Genomic DNA, 17,524 nt, shown 5'->3' with positions numbered 1-17,524 from the left:
GTACGTATGTACGTATTATATGTACGTATGTACGTATTATATGTACGTACGTACGTATGTCGCCACCGCCCAGCAAAAACTACTGGACCGATTTCGATGAAATTCGGTATGAGTAAGTTTAAGAGAATTTTGTCGAGAAACTAAGCTTTTAAAAAAACCTCTCAAAGGGGGGCCGAAATAGGGGGTTATTTAGGGCCCATTTTTGCAAATTTTGACCGAAACGAATGAAATTTAACTCAAAGTTAGCTCATCGATAGGTAACTAGAAATACGGAATTTGACATTTCCAAATTCAAAATGGCGGCCAAGATGGCCGACCACCCACCCGACACATTTCCCTACCTATCTAAAAACTTGTTTAAGATAAGTTTAATTTGAAAAAGTCGTTATATAGCCTAAAGATGGGGCTATAAGAAGAATATTATCGTTTTTCAGAAAAAGTTATGGGTTGCCTATATTTAAGGGATCAAAATTTGACATAACTTTGAACTAGATTTTCTCAAAAATGGCTTCAAGGAATTTGTTTATTTTTTGATATATTTTAATATCCTATCGGTAATTGAATGACATTAGTCAGATTTCTTAACTCCCCATAGGAGGGGAGTTATGAATTTTTTATAAAAAAATATTCGAGTACCGGTAACTTCCTTTGTAATAGAAACTAAAATTTGAAATTTTGCAAACGTATATGGTACCTTATTATCTATTATTATAATAAATTTTACCCAAAATATGGCTTCCGGTTGAACCGGAAATGAAAAAAAAACTCTTAATTTTTTTAGATACGAACTGTATATTTTTACACATTTTGAAAGAATGCAAAATTACCTTTCCAATGACGTAAAACTCGTTGCTGTAGCTCAAAAACACGAAAAGTTACAGTAAATAGAAATTTTGCTATAATCGTGTGTGTGTCCTCTCTCACGCGATAGTAGAGTAGAGCATTATTATAGGGCAGTCAATGAGGGTATTTGGCTCCGAATTCCATCCTACTACATCAATGTACTTGATATTTTCACAGCAAATAGGGAATAGCTCAAGAAACAAAATCTAATCTATATACTATGGCGCTTTTATCTTGGGGCGGTTCCCACCCCTTCAAGGGGGTGGAAAATTTGTTGGCCGAGTCAAAATAAGCACGGAAGTAGCTAGAGAACCTATTTCTAAGCAAAAAGTGGTCATACTTTTTTTTGAGAACTCAATACTTTTTGAGTTATGCGTAGTTGAAAATTGGCCATTTTCATTAAAAAATGACACCTTTTCGGACGATTTTTTGTGAAAGCCTTAAAAACTATGCATAGAACTAAAAACACTACATATATAAAACATTTTTTAGATTATAAATAACAAAGAGATTCGTTCCTTCGTAAATGTTCTATTTATAATACAAAAAGAGATATGGTAGGTGAAAAGAGTTTGTTTTTTGGTGCATGCTCAAATTGGTGTATTAAACTTGAAATAACAGAGGAACGGTAGGTTTTAGGTGTATAATGCTACTAACGCCTTTTGTAGTGTTTGAAAAGGCCTTTAAAGCGAGCGCCGTTAAATGTCGGTGACATTCAAACTAAGCGAGATATGGTGCAAAAAAATATATGACTAATGTACTTTAAGGAAAAATGAGAAGTACATACATTTAACCCCTCATCCACCACAATTTAAATGAATTATTTTTCTTCTGCAATACCTTTTAATATAGTGTTATTTCTACTTTCAAAAAGTTGAACGGGTTTAAAATGAATGGTTTTTGTAAAAAATGTGATAAAATTATAGAATGCATTTTTAAATTTTCTTAAAAATCTTCCTTTTTCTCCATGTAATTCGAAAATAAAAATGTTCCACCCCCGAGAAGTGGTGGGAACCGACCCCATGATAAAAGCGCCATAGTATATAGGATAGACTTTGAATTAGGAGATTGGGCTACTCCCAAAATTTCATTAAAATCCATGCAGTAGGATAGAATTAGGAGGTAATATCTTGTTCTTAATCTCGCACATTGACTGGCGTAATAGAAATAGAATGAAATGCAAATATTGTAAACTATTAATTTCTCAGGAAAAATGAACTTATTTGAAATGAAAGTAAGACTATAATCTTCTATTGAGTTATGCAATAATCTATATATAGTATTTTTACTACAAAAGCGATATTACGTAGGTCAAAATTTTTGACGTAAGAGAACTGTCAAAACATTAGAATGTGACTTTTCATTATTGCCATGTTTATTATAAACATGGTAGTATAAACGTAGGTCAAAATTTTTGACGTAAGAGTCAAAGGACGTAAGAGGTTTTACGTCAAAAATTTTGCCCTACGTAATATCGCTTTTGTAGTAAAAATACTATATCTATAGTGTGTCCCCGAAATATGGCATCGAACATTTTCTCAAATGCAGGAATTAATGATGCGTAGAACCATAAAATATTTTTAATTATACAAGGTGTTTCTAAAATACCTATCAAAATAACGAGTAACTTTGTTCTTTTTATAGAATGCCAGTATCTTGTACGATAACGATAAAATAGATCGGTACGATAAAGTTCTCGGGCGGCCCTTCCGTCCAGCGTTTTTATCTTTTAACCGTTGATTGATATATACCGAATCGCGAATCGTTTAAAAAAATTTTGTGACAAATTTTAGTAAGACACCATAGAGAAATAAGACACATATATATATATATATATATATATATATATATATATATATATATATTATATAATATATTATGTAGTATGCATGCACATGCACAATTATTTTGAAGTCTTTTTGACTTCGACGATTTTGTTTTAATTATGTAACACCGGGACAGCGCGTACGCAGTCCCGACTACCAAAAATTATACGCCCGAGTTATCCGCATTAGGGATAATCGCAGGATTCAGCCCAATCGTAGTGCAATGAATAGGCCTCGTCCTGGGGGAACCGCCTTAATGATCACGGTAGCCCCTACGCCAGGTAAGTATGCCAAACACAACGTTCCCGAAAAGCACCTGAAACTAAGTTACTACTTTCATAATAGACTGTAACTAGCTCCATCTAGGGGTTATAGTTAAAACTATAAAATTGATGTTTTTTGTTCGGAAATTTTCAAGTATGCGGTGTCCCAAAAAGATTAAATAATTAGATCATGGTTAGAGGAAAGGAACATTTTTACGCCTGTCAAAAATGTCAATGTATTTTAAAAATGTAATCATTTTTTTTCGAATGCCGAGAAAACTAATAAGTATTTTTGAAAAATTTAAACGCAGAATGAAAGATTACTTTATTACCGATGCCGAAAGTCCCTTAGAATGACTAAAAAGTTTCTTTTGAATGGGATATTTGAAATTAAAAATCACACTAAATTTTCTCTTAGTTTTTCACCCCTGTAACTTATTAAAATAGACATAATATAAGTTTCCAGGGACTTTCAGCCCTCGGTAATAACGTAATCTTTCATTCTGCGTTTAAATTTTTCAAAAATAGTTATTAGTTTTCTCAGGATTCGAAAAAAATGAATCCCATTTAAATAGCATTGAAGCCGAAACCCATCCCCTTAAAACGTTGATTGATAAATATACTGATCTTCTTCTTCTTAACTCAGGCGAGACTCGTTAGTCTCTGGCACTTGGTCATAAGACCTTTGTACCAAACCCTGTTCTTCTCCTTAAACTTTAATAAGTCCTGTGGCCTCAACGAAGGCCAACAGTTTTCTTATTGGTAGTTTTAAGATCTCTTCTGGTTCAAACCTCATTTGACCAGTGAAGTTCTGCCTTACATCACCTAGCACACTGCAATAGCATAGTATGTGTATGGCAGTTTCTTCTTCCATTTCGCACTTTCTGCACCATGGTTCATTCACCTTACCTAGTTTGTATAGGTGATTTCTTAAACGACAATGTCCAGTCACCATTTCAGTGACCGTTTTGATCTCTCGTTTATTGAGGTTCATCAAACTGTTCGAGAGTTTTTTATCAATATTCTTGATTATTTTTTTAGTCTGGATTTGCCCTTGAGTGGTTCTCCATTTATTTTGATGATTCTTTATCAGCCATTTCTGAACCTCGTTTTTCATAGCATCTTTAGTGATGCCACAGAAAGGTTCTGGGCCTTCAAAAGTTTTTCTCGAGCCTTGTTTCGCTAACATATCTGCTCGTTCGTTCCCATGCACCCCTTCATGACCCGGCACCCATATTAAAGACACTTTGTTGTCTTTTGCCAGGTTATTGAGGAGATCTTTGCAGTTTCTCACCAGTTTTGATTTGGTGAGAGGGTTCTTTACAGCCAGAATAGCCGATTGGCTATCTGTGTAAATGTTGATTCTCTTAGCTTTAGGGTCCTCATCAATTATTTCATCAATGCAGGCCACCAAAGCAAAAACTTCAGCCTGGAACACCGTTGTATGTTGACCTAGGCTGTAAGATTTATTATAGTTACATGTTTGCCCAAAGACTCCTGATCCAGTACCATGGGCAGTTTTAGATCCATCAGTGAACCATATTAAGTCTCCATTAATGTTTGGGACTTTTTGTTCTCTTAGATGGTATAATTGTGTTAATCTTCTCAGTGAAGATTAGTTCTGGTGTCATCATATCTAAGTTCATCATAAAGATGTATTCCTCAAGTATAGTCCCAGTAATGTTTGTGTGGCTATTCAATACATAATTTGGCCTCCAAGTATTGTTTGCTTTGAGCCTCAGGATGGTCATAAAGGCTACCGCCGAAATATACAATTCCAGCGGAGGGAGACCTGTGATAGCCTCTAATGAAGCCGTTCCTGTACTATTCAAGGCTCCTGTTATATTTAGAAGCGCTTGTCTTTGTAGGTTGGTGAGAGTGGTCACACAAGATTGCAAAGCCGTCTTTCTCCACCAGAGTACTGACCCATAAGTAACTGTCGGTCGTATCACTGATGTGTACAACCAACATATCACCTTTGGTTTCAATCCCCAGGTTTTACCTACAGCTCGCCTGCAGTTCCAGAAGAGTCGCTTAGCCCTATTGGTTATATTGGTAATATGAGTATTCCAATTGAGTTTCGAATCCAGGGTTACCCCTAGATACTTAACCTCATTGGTTCTTTCCAGTACCTCTCCAAATAATTTCAGCTCACTCAGTTCAGTAAGCTTCCTCTTATTTGTAAAGGCTACCAGTTTAGTTTTAGAAGGGTTCACGGAGAGGTTCTCTTTCAGACACCAGTTCTCTATGTAGTGAAGGGCATATCGCATCTGATACGCAACAGTACTGGGAAATTTTCCCCTAGTTACTATCACGATATCATCTGCGAAACCCTGGACCCAGATTCCTTGGGCGCTTAGCCCATGAATCAGATCATCGACAACTATGTTCCATAATGACGGTGACAATACACCGCCTTGAGGGCATCCCTTAGTTGCCCTCAGATTTATGGTATCTTCATGCGTATCTGTGGATATTATTCTGCTCTGAAGCATCTGAATAATCCACTTGCATGTTGTGTTGTTGATTTTCTTCCTCACCAGTGCGCTTTGTATAGACTCGATTGAGGTATTATCAAATGCACCTTCTATATCTAAAAATGCAGCAAGGGCGACTTCTTTCTGATGCAGACTCCTTTCGAGTTCCGACACTAGATTGTGCAGGGCGGCTTCACCTGATTTCCCTGCCTGATAGGCCCATTGCCGTTGGTGCAGTGGATTTTCATTTAAATTGTTTTTCTTGATGTGTTCGTTCAAGATTTTTTCCATGGTTTTTAACATGAATGAGGTCAGACTTATAGGCCTGTAGGATTTTGCTAAGGTGTAATCTGATTTTCCTGGTTTGGGAATAAACGCCACCCTTGCCCTTCTCCAAGCTTTGGGAATGTATCCCAGAGCATGGCTAGCTCTAAATATTGTGATCAGGGGACCCATGATTATTTCCAGACCCTCCTGGAGAAGCTTAGGAAATATACCATCCTGTCCCGCAGTTTTATAAGGTTCAAAAGTTTCAATAGCCCATCTGACCTTGTGAGAACCAAAGATCTCGTCAGAGGTCAGCCAGTCCCTTTTGGTTGGGCTATTGTTTGCTTGATGATTGTTATTAGCAGTCAATTGCGTCGACCCTGGAAAGTGAACACTTAAAAGATGCTCTACAGCCTCCTTCTCTGTGTCCGTATACTTCCCATTGGGCAATTTCATTGACTTGGGTTTGTTAATGTTATCTCTTTTGAGGATTCTGTTAACCCTGGCGCTTTCAGGTACACTTTCAATGATTTCACAGAATTCTCTCCAGGATCTTTCCTTAGCGGATTGGATTTTCTTATTATAGGTTTTCAGTTTAGCCTTATATGCTTCCCAATCACCTGATTTCTTCGCCCTATTGAAGAGCCGTCTTGTTTCTCTTTTGAGATCAGACAGCTCCTTATTCCACCAAGTTACTTGCCTGGGAGGGTGACTTTCTTTTAACGGGCAGTTTTCCTCATATGAGACGACTATTGCATGCTGCAACCAGTCTACTGCCATCTCAACCTTAACATTGTTTTTTGGCCTTTTAGGATAATCTCTTTTAGAATAATTATGTTCCCAATCCCCATAGAGCATAGGCTTAGGTCGAAATATACTGATATATGAATGATTAATATTCATTCATATATCAGTATATTTATCAATCAACGTTTTAACCATATATGATCTAATTATTTAATCTTTTTGGGACACTAGGGGAGTGCATATAGATTTTCACTTCGGAAAAAATCAAACAAGATAGAACTTTTTGTAATTTCATTAAGAACTGTTTAATAAACAACATATCAAAAAGTTCTACTCGAGAAGTGGGTGCTTCATTTTTTTATTAAACAAATGAACTGCGAAATTAGATGTTTTTTTTAAATAACTCCGAAAATATACATTTAGAAACAAACTGACTTGACCATTGAAAAATTCAGAAAATTTTACAAAAAAAACCTCATATATAGATTTTTCTAAAATTAAATCTGTAGCTTCTATAATTTTTTATTTATAACGCTAAAGACACCCTTCTCACAAACATTGGCGCACTGTAAACTAGCGTACGGCGAAGTGCACGGTTGAGTTATTTTAATGTAATTCTTTAACTGATCGATCAAATGAAATTTTAGAAATTGAACATGAAAGAAGAATAATTAAGCTATCTTATGGTTATAATAAAAGGAAATAAAATGTATGGGCATAAGTACGGTGTGGGCTAAAAGTGAGACTTACATGAATTTTGTTTAAAAATGATTTAAAAATGTGTAACTAATACAATTTTTCTTATAAAACTCTCAACTTTGCACAACTTACCTTTCAAACATCTTACTAAACGATGTTTCATTCAAAAAAAAATCTTAAAAATTTAATTCAAATGATACGACGTCTCAAAAAATGTAATTTTTGAAAACTTCATAGTTTTTACAGAATTAACACCACTCTAAGACGGTATTACCACAGATTAACCCAACATAGTTGGGTGGTATTGCTCAAGTTTGAACAGGTCTATTACAGTTTTATAGGTCTTTTTTAAAGCTTAGGATGTAGTCTTTAAAATGCACTAAATTATTTTATTTTCGAAATGAAATACACTATTTCTTTTTGAGAAAATTAAGAAAGATAACAAAAAAGTAATACAAAAACCGAAAATTACCAGCTAAAAAATGTTTATACAGGGTGTTTCATTGGGAAACGGAAATACTTTAATGGTGAATAGAGGTCACCGAGGCCTTTCTAGATGTACTAAATGTTTTGCCCTACCGACTTTTATATGCGAGTTACAGGGTGTTTTATCGATTTTGATCATTTCTTTCCCAAGCCATAACTTTAGAACAACTCTGTATATTTTTTTAATATTTGGTAGAATTAGACGAATTTTTTTTACTTAGCAACAACATTTTTGTTTATTTTAGTAGTATTTTGTATTTTGACAACGAAACCCGATTTGGGCTTCGAAACGTTAATAAAATCTTTTTTTGGTAAAATTGTGCCTTATTTCCCATTATAAATAGTTGATTATGTAATTGTATATTAAAATATAGTTTTTAAAATTTCAAACAAATTTTCATAATAGGATATTTTGATATGCTGGATGGAATATAAAGGTACTTTACTCTTTAAAAAAATTCATATTTTTGACATAACTCGTATACAATTGATAAAATTTCATATCTGATGGTTGAGTTTTAGATTTTTGACTATCCAGAGTATTTCATGAAGAATAACTTTTTTCCGTAAAATTGATAATAAAAAAAGTTTTCCATGTGGTTACTAGCTACGCAGACATACTGTATAAGAGCTTCTGTATAAGAATTTTCAAATTGTAATGCCATATTCGGATTCAGCATAACCAAAAACAAAATAGAAACATATTTGATCAAAGTAAAATGATGAATTCAACGATATTTTTAAAATTATTTATACAAAACAATTGTTATTGTTTAAACAATTAATAAACAATTAGCGGCGCCAAATCTGCGAGTAGAACTTTTTACTTTAACATGTATATAAACTAACAAAAAAAGTTTTATAAAAATATAAGCTTGTTTGAATTATTTCGAAACAATGCATGTTTTCGTTCTAATTGCACTCCCCTACACCGCATACTTGAAAATTTCCGAACAGAAAACATCAATTTTATAGTTTTAACTATAACCCCTAGATGGAGCTAGTTACAGTCTATTATGAAAGTAGTAACTTAGTTTCAGGTGCATTTCGGGAACGTTGTGTTTGGCATACTTACCTGGCGTAGGGGCTACCGTGATCATTAAGGCGGTTCCCCCAGGACGAGGCCTATTCATTGCACTACGATTGGGCTGAATCCTGCGATTATCCCTAATGCGGATAACTCGGGCGTATAATTTTTGGTAGTCGGGACTGCGTACGCGCTGTCCCGGTGTTACATAATCAAAACAAAATCGTCGAAGTCAAAAAGTCTTCAAAGTAATTGTGCTTGTACATGCATACTGCATAATAATATGTGTCGTGTCTTACCAAATACTATTGACTGTCTTGTGTCTTACTAAAATTTGTCACAAAATTTTCTTAAACGATTCGCGATTCGGTATATTTATCAATCAACGGTTAAAAGATAAAAAAGAACGTTTTCGAATTTGAGGTTTAATCTTATGTTAATAAAATAGTTATCTCTAAAAAATTACCAAATCTTAATCAATTAATTTAATTAATATGATTATTTCATTCATAGGAGACTCTGACCAATAGAAAGCTACAGAAATCTAAATTAAATCGATTATTTCATTCTTAGAAGATTCTGACCAATAGAAAGCTACAGACATGCAAATTAAGGTGATAATTTTTGGAGATCTCCCGTCGTTAAGCATATTACGTCAGATGCCCTTCGTTGCTACGAAAAAATACATTCAGTGACATTAATGACAAATGTTTTAAAAATTATAAAAGTGATGACTTTCAACCGTCAAATACATATTTATAACAACTGTGTGTTTAATTTCACTAATTGGTACTTACATTATATAAATTACAATAAAATTTTGGTTTTGAACAGTTTTATTCATGAAATAATCGCAACAAATTGCACTCGAACTCTAAAATTAATATAGAATTTTTGCCCTCGTGACACTTTGACATAATTAAAACTGCCAAAGTGACACTCGGGAAAAATTCAATAATATTAGAGCTCTTGTGCAATTACTACTGATAATTTCCCGTCGTCAAGTATATTACGTCAGATGCCCTTCGTTGCTACGAAAAAATACATTCAGTGACATTAATAACAATTAATGTTTTAAAAATTATAAAAGTGATCACTTTCAACCGTCAAATTAATATTTATAACAACTGTTTGTTTAATTGTACTAATTTGTACTTACATAAATAAATTACAATAAAATTTTGGTTTTGAACAGTTTTATTCATGAAATAATCGCAACAAATTGCACTCGATCTCTAAAATTAATATCGAATTTTTTAAGCTATTGTGCAATTACTACTGAAAATACATACACAAATTAATTCTTTGACAAGGTTGTCAAAACCAAACAATCTGTAGTAATTGCACAAGAGCTCTAAAATTATTGAATTTTTCCCGAGTGACACTTTGACAGTTTTAATTTCACGAGCCAAAGGCGAGTGAAATTATGTCAAAGTGTCACGAGGGCAAAAATTATATATTAATTTTAGAGTTCGAGTGCAATTTGTTGCGATTATTTCATGAATAAAACTGTTCAAAACCAAAATTTTATTGTAATTTATTTATGTAAGTACAAATTAGTACAATTAAACACAAAGTTTTTATAAATATTTGACGATTGAAAGTCATCACTTTTATAATTTTTAAAACATTAATTGTCATTAATGTCACTGAATGTATTTTTTTCGTAGCAACGAAGGTCATCTGACGTAATATACTTAACGACGGGCAATTATCAAAAATTATCGATTTAATTCAGATTTCTGTAGCTTTCTATTGGTCAGAATCTCCTATGAATGAAATAATCAATATAATTAGTTAGCATGTCGACGATCTTGGTTTCCATGACGATGATTCAAAACGACTGGTATTGTCTACCGATTTGACTTTCGAATATTATGTCAAAATAAGTAATTTTATTTCATCGAATTGTCGCGTTAATTTCATTAAAACAATAAACCTAAAGGCCCCGTCTCACCATCAAATAATTTGATCAAACTTGACAGTTATTGACACAAAGTGGCAGTTAGTGACGTCACATCCTGAGTGTTCATTGTGGATAATAATGAAAAATTTTAATTTTAAATAAAGTACAAACAAGTTATTAGACAACTCAATACAAAAAATTTGATCAAACTAGACTGATAATGAGAGCACAGATTTTTAGAATTTCAAAAAAACTGCAATTGTGACGTCACTTTGACGTACTTCCTCAAGTACGTCAAGTTTGCTCAAACTGTTTGATCAAATTATTTGATGGTGAGACGCGGCCTTTATTACACAATAAGATACATTTGAAATAAAATAGTAAATAATATCTTAATATTAGTTTATTGCATGTATTATAATTAGACTTAGACAAATATGCAAATTGCATATTTTGCATATAATGCATAAAAAATGCAAAAATGTAAAATTTTGCATATTTTTTATAAAAGTGAGCATAAAGTGCATATTAATTTGAAAATTTGGTGTTAACTATATATTTTTATATTCAAACTTACAGATAGCATGAAAATGCCAATATTTAATTTTGTTTGAAGGCCGCGTCTCACCATCAAATAATTTGATCAAACAGTTTGAGCAAACTTGACGTACTTAAGGAAGTACGTCAAAGTGACGTCACAATTGCAGTTTTTTTGAAATTCTAAAAATCTGTGCTCTCACTATCAGTCTAGTTTGATCCATAGAGTTAAATATTAGCATAGAGAGAGTGTCATTCAGAGCGAAGTGACGACACCATCTTTTTTATTTGGATTAGTGCTGTTTCACTCTTACGCATAGTAAAGCTGCTACAGTTGTCCTCCTCTTCCGTGCCTATATTCACACTGAATGTCATTATAGATTCTCGATACAATGTGTTAGAAGGAGATGCAGCAAACCAGTCTCTGAGATCTTGTCGTCAGGAAGCGCGGAAGGTAAGCTCCCTCTATGTTAATATCATAGAGGTATATATTAACATAGAGGGAGCCTACCTTCCGCGCTTCCTGACGACAAGATCTCATGGACTGGTTTGCTGCATCTCTTTCTAACACATTGTATCGAAAATCTATGATGACATTCAGTGTGAATATAGGCACGGAAGAGGAGGACAACTGTAGCAGCTTTACTATGCGTAAGAGTGAAATAGCACTAATCCAAATAAAAAAGATGGTGTCGTCACTTCGCTCTGAATGACACTCTCTCTATGCTAATATATAACTCTATGGTTAATATATACCTCTATGGTTTGATCAAATTTTTTGTATTGAGTTGTCTAACATGTTTGTACTTTATTTAAAATTAAAATTTTTCATTATTATCCACAATGAACACTCAGGATGTGACGTCACTAACTGTCACTTTCAGTTTGCTCAAACCAGTTTGATCAAATTATTTGATCGTGGGACGCGGTCTTTATAATCACTTGGTATTCAAATTCTTGTAACTAATAAAAGACAGCGGCTTATAGTTTTGTCCTGGAATTAAGGGTTTGTGTTTGCCAGTTTATGTCTCTAGGTAAAAATTTTTATTTTGACGGTCAGTTTCACTTGGTTTCACTTTTGTTGTAAAATTGGAGGCGTAAACAACGTGTATTTCTAATTGTGAATAATTATTGTGCTTTGAAAATGCCAAAAATAAGCAATGTTTCAACTTGGATAAAACCTTACAAAGAGCTATCTATGGATATGGATAAAGTGTATTGCTCATGTTGTGGCAAAACCGTAAGTACATACGTATTATTTTTTATTTTATTTTAAAAATTTACACAAACAAACAAAGATTTTAAAATTGGAGATTATGTTTAAGAAAAGTACCGACACAAGGCTAGTTCGCAATAAATCGATGTATTTTTCTTTTTTCAAGCATTTTTTAAACTCCTTGTGATAAAAAATAGGATACCTATTTAAAATTCAAATCATTTAACAGTCTACTGAAAGGTCGCTAACATTTTTTTCTCTAACATTAGCTTAGTTTGTTTTAATTTTGCTAAAAACAAAAACATATCATATATTGGACTTAATTAATTAAGTGCTTTTAATTTATGCTCACAGTATTTTTTCTTTAAATGTAAGCAGAAAAGATCAAGTGCCTCTTGTAAATATTTTGGGGTCTTGCACAGTCATTTCTTGACATTTTCAAGATTACTACACCGATTTTTATTTGATTTAATTGAAATATTTTAATTGTTATGCAAAAACGGTTCATTTTTAGTTCATTTCTACAATCTTAGATTTTAAAAATGGGTACAACTATAGAATATTTATATTCTTTTTTAGATTTCATCTGAAAACAAATTTCAAATAGATCAGCATGTCAGAACTGCGAAACATTTAGCTAAAAAAGTAAAAATCACACCCGGTGAAAAATATCAACCTTCAGTGTCCAAGTGCTTTCAGTCAAGTTCCAAAAAACAAACCGAACAAGAAACTTTTAACTGTGTCGTGTATTAGTATCTTCTAATATACCGCTTTCAAAATTATTTAATGAAAACTTTAGTTCTTTTTTAAAAAAATATTGCAAACAAAACATTCCCAGTGAACGAACTCTAAAGAGAAATAATGTCAATTTGTTATACTCCTCAGTTATCCACAACATAAAAGCCGAAATAGGTAATAATTACTTTTACATATGTTTATTTTAATATGCTTCTGAAGGCAGCTCTTTGAAGATGGCGTCTTTGAACTAGTTTTTCTTAAATACCTCCAGAACGCTTCTAGTTAGAAAAACGAAAATTGGTACACATATTTATCTTCCAGAGCTAAATCGATTCCATCTATTGCAAATTTCTAGTACTGGTCATAGGCGTCCGTTTTGGGTAGAGCAACGGGTTTTTTATCGTATAACTTTATTGTCCTTAACTTTTATGCATTTTTGACACCGGATTATTAAATTGTGAGGTATTCTAGTACTAAAAGGTACTCTTGCTTTAAGTCGGTAGGACACACCGTTTTCTAGGAAAATCGATTTGAAAGTTTTTCGTTCTTGGAATTTGAAAAAAAATTGAAAGAACTTTTCAACAAAAAACGAAGTATTTTACCAACATAAAGTAAGAGTAACTTTTAGTACTCGAATACCTCATAATTTCATAATCTAGTGTCAAAAATACTCAAAAATTCAAGACAAAAAAGTTATGCTATAAAATATATAACTGTTGACCTACCCAAAACGGACGCCTATGACCAGTACTAAAAATTCGCAATTAATGAACTCGATTTATCTCTGGAATATAAATAAATGTACCAGTTTTCGTCTTTCTAAACAGTTTTTTTTTTAATTATTTTTTTAATTCAAAAAGCGAAAAATTTTCAAATCGATTTTTCTAGAAAACGGTGTGTCCTACCGATTTAAAACAAGAGTACCTTTTAGTACTAGAATACTTTACAATTTCATAATCCAGTATCAGAAATGCATAAAAGTTAAAGCTAAAAAAGTTATGCGATAAAATAACTGTTGCCCTACCCAAAACGGACGCCTATGACTGGTACTAGAAATTGACACTGGATGGAATCGATTTATCTCTGGAAGGTTAATACGTGTACCAATTTTTGTTTTTCTAACTAGAAGCGTTCTGGAGGTATTTAAGAAAAACTAATTACAAGACGCCATCTTCAAAGCGCTCTAGCTCCCTTAGGAAGCATTTTCGGACTAAGTGAATTAGGTTAAATTATCTGAAGAATCTCCTGTCTTCGTTTGTCGGTAGAGTTTCTGGACACCCTGTATAGTGCGAAAGGAACAAAGTGTTCAAATAAAGAAAATCTGTGCAATGTACCTCTCGCTATTTAAAGAGCCTCCACGTAGTAACCAAATCCGTACTCACTCTCAAAGAAAGTCCACCCCAAAACATCACAGAGCCTCTATTAAACAATCTCGTCTCTCTTATGTTGCGCTGTGAATACCGCTTACTTGGTCGACAAATATATCTTAAGGTTTCGACCAGAATTGTTAACGTTATATGCCTCTCTGTTTTTAAAGGTTTGTTAGCTCTAATTTTTTATTGTTAATTTAGTTTTGTTTCAGCTAAAACATGTCATGCTAAAGAAATAAACCGTCCATTTTTAGTTTCTAAAGATATCAGGGACATTCAAAAAACAAAATGTTCACAAAATAAGACTACAATACGATTTCGATGTATATCAACATTTATACCTTGTCCTCCCTACAGGGTGTCTCAAACTCAACATAAGAAAAACATTTCTTTTCTTCCACCCGGTATAGGTACAAAAAAGAAGTTTGAGTAAATCTTTGCCCAACTGGGTAAATACCAAAGAAAAATCTAAAATAGTAAAAAAACATAACGGAATCCGCTAATCTGTTCACGAAAAAATCAACTATGAAAATGAGCATAATTTTAAGTAATGCATAACTTTTTAAACTATGTATATTTTATTATGTGATATGTGATGATAGGTGATAATATTTATTATTTGTAAGATTGCTAAATTTAAAAAAAATTTCATTGAATTCAAAGTCTTATGTTTGATTTAAAAATAATTTATATTTTTGTATTATAAATAACGAATAAAAAATCCTGATAATAGAAGGTAAGATGAGGATGGGAGGCCGCTTTTCTATAAAATCACCGGGCCGCTCGAAAAGTTCCAGCACGCCACTGGTTGTGGAGTAACAAAAATAGGTAATAACCCCAAAAAACGCACGGCATGGTGGACAAAAGACTTAGAAAAAATAGTACAAGAAAAGAAGCAACTGTGGAAAAAATACTTAACAGACAGAAAGCAAGAAAGCTATGACAAGTACAAAGAAAAAAGAACAGAAGTTAAACAGATAGTTAAAAATAACAGACAGAACGTGGGTAGAATTTGGAAATAAATTAACAGCATTCGGTGAAAACCAGAAATTGTTCTATAGCACATTTAAGAGCATGAGAAAACCAAAACCAAATACATTGAAAAACGTGAAGGATAAGAATGGAACCATACTTACAGAAGAGAATGAGATTATGGAGAGGTGGAGAGAATACTTTGAAGAACTCTTGGAAGTGGAACAAGTAGAAGGAGATAAGATAGAACAAAACAAAAATCAACACACTCCACAAGAGCAACAGGAAGAGATAGGAAATATAACAAAAAAAGAATTAACAAATGTAATCAACAAAATCAAGATGGGAAAAGCACCGGGACATGACGATATAACTACAGAAGTGGTGAAATACATGAATGAAGAAAGACAACAAGAATTACTAAACATCATGAACCAAGCTAAAAATGAAAAGAAAGTACCACTAGACTGGCAGATAGGCATTATAACACCATTGTATAAAAAAAGAGATATCAAAGAATGCTCAAACTATAGAGGAATAACACTTGGAAGCACAGTAGGAAAACTTTATGCTAGTATACTAGAAAACAGGCTAAGAGAAAAACTGGAAAACACCTTTGAGGAGAGCCAGAGGGACGAACGATCAGATTTTCATAATAAGACAAATAATAGAAAAAGCTCTTAAAACAGAAAAAGAAATACATGTATGTTTCATAGATATGGAAAAAGCTTTCGACAGAATTAAAAGAGAAGATATTTGGAAAATACTAGAGAAGAGAAAAATTGAAAAAGATCTAATAGGAGGCATCCAGAGTTTATATGAAAAAACGAAAAGCTATGTAAGGACAAGAAATAAAAATCAAAAGTATTCGACAGCAATATTGGATTAAAACAGGGTTGTGTCCTGAACCCACTACTCTTTAACCTAGTACTAGATGACGTAATAAAAGAATGCAAACACAAATGGAGAAAATATAATGTAGGATATTGGAAGTTGAGAATGATACAAATAACAGAACTATGCTACGCAGACGACCTGGTGATCATTGGGGAGTCAGAAAAACAATTACAAGAAAATATAAACATATTGTATGAAGAGCTTAAAATCAGAAATATGAAAATAAACAAAGAAAAATCAAAAACAATGATAATTGGAAGACAAAAAGGAAAACATGAAATAGATGTAGATGGCAAGCAACTTGAACAGGTAGACAGATATAAGTATTTGGGGGTAATCATAAGCCGGGATGGAAAATTAGAAAGGCTGGTAAGATGTAGAATATTATTACGAGTAACTTTTTAAAAAAGAAAGAAATACCTAAGAATATAAAAACGGAAATAGTAAAAAAGATTGTGAAACCCACTCTAACCTATGCCTGTGAATCTTGGGCATTAACAAAAAGGCAAAAGAATAGCAATAGACTAATAAGCACAGAAATGAGATTTTTGAGAACAATAGAGGGGAAAACAAGGAAAGATAAAATTAGAAATCAAACCTTTAGAGAAAATCTGAAAATACATCCAGTTACAACAACAATCGAACAAGGACAACTTAGATGGCTGGGACATGTACTGAGAAGAGAAAATAGTAAGACAAATATATGAAGCGAGAGATATGGGAAGAAAGAAGAAAGGAAGACCAAGAAATACGTGGACAGAAGAAGTGAGGGAAGCGGCAGACAAAAGAGGAATAAAATGGGAGGAAACAAAATCATTGGCCATGGATAGCAGTAAATGGAAGGAAATGTGGAAGAAAACGACGGAGAACCTAACTCCGTAATAACTCACACCGAAAGTTAGATGAGTTCTGGATTAAGTAAGTAAAAAAATATTTTGCCTCCTTGTCTAAAATTCCTTATTTCTTTTCTTGGTTTCGTTAGAACAGTAAGATCATCAGCGAAGGCCAGACATTGATGTTCATGAAGATCGATCAAGTCATTTTTACGCTGCTGTTTCTGATTATATTGTTTCCAATACCAAATTAAAAAGCACCGTGGATAACGGATCTCCTTGTCTAAGACCTCTGTTCACTTTAAATTCATCCGATGAGAATCCTTTCGATACTACAAGATTTTTTACTTGCACAAAAAAATTAAAACTGTGATTGTGGTTGTATGCAACAGTGGCAGGTAATGGGTTAAATAAAACAGG

General features: G+C 33.1%; 2 non-coding genes across 2 annotated transcripts; one reads left to right on the top strand and one right to left on the bottom strand.

Annotated features, from left to right (window-relative positions):
- Positions 1 to 2,795: 2,795 nt before the first annotated feature.
- LOC114324184 (U1 spliceosomal RNA) lies at positions 2,796 to 2,958 on the bottom strand. Its single transcript, XR_003651500.2, has one exon. It is a non-coding gene; the product is annotated as a U1 spliceosomal RNA (small nuclear RNA).
- A 5,717-nt stretch (positions 2,959 to 8,675) lies between these two features.
- On the top strand, positions 8,676 to 8,838 carry LOC114324185 (U1 spliceosomal RNA). Its single transcript, XR_003651501.2, has one exon. It is a non-coding gene; the product is annotated as a U1 spliceosomal RNA (small nuclear RNA).
- Positions 8,839 to 17,524: the final 8,686 nt, after the last annotated feature.

Source organism: Diabrotica virgifera, chromosome 1, assembly GCF_917563875.1.
Source record: "Diabrotica virgifera virgifera chromosome 1, PGI_DIABVI_V3a".
NCBI classification, from domain to species: domain Eukaryota; kingdom Metazoa; phylum Arthropoda; class Insecta; order Coleoptera; family Chrysomelidae; genus Diabrotica; species Diabrotica virgifera.
Note: the sequence above shows the minus strand (reverse complement) of the source record. Positions and strands in the feature narration are given on the sequence as shown.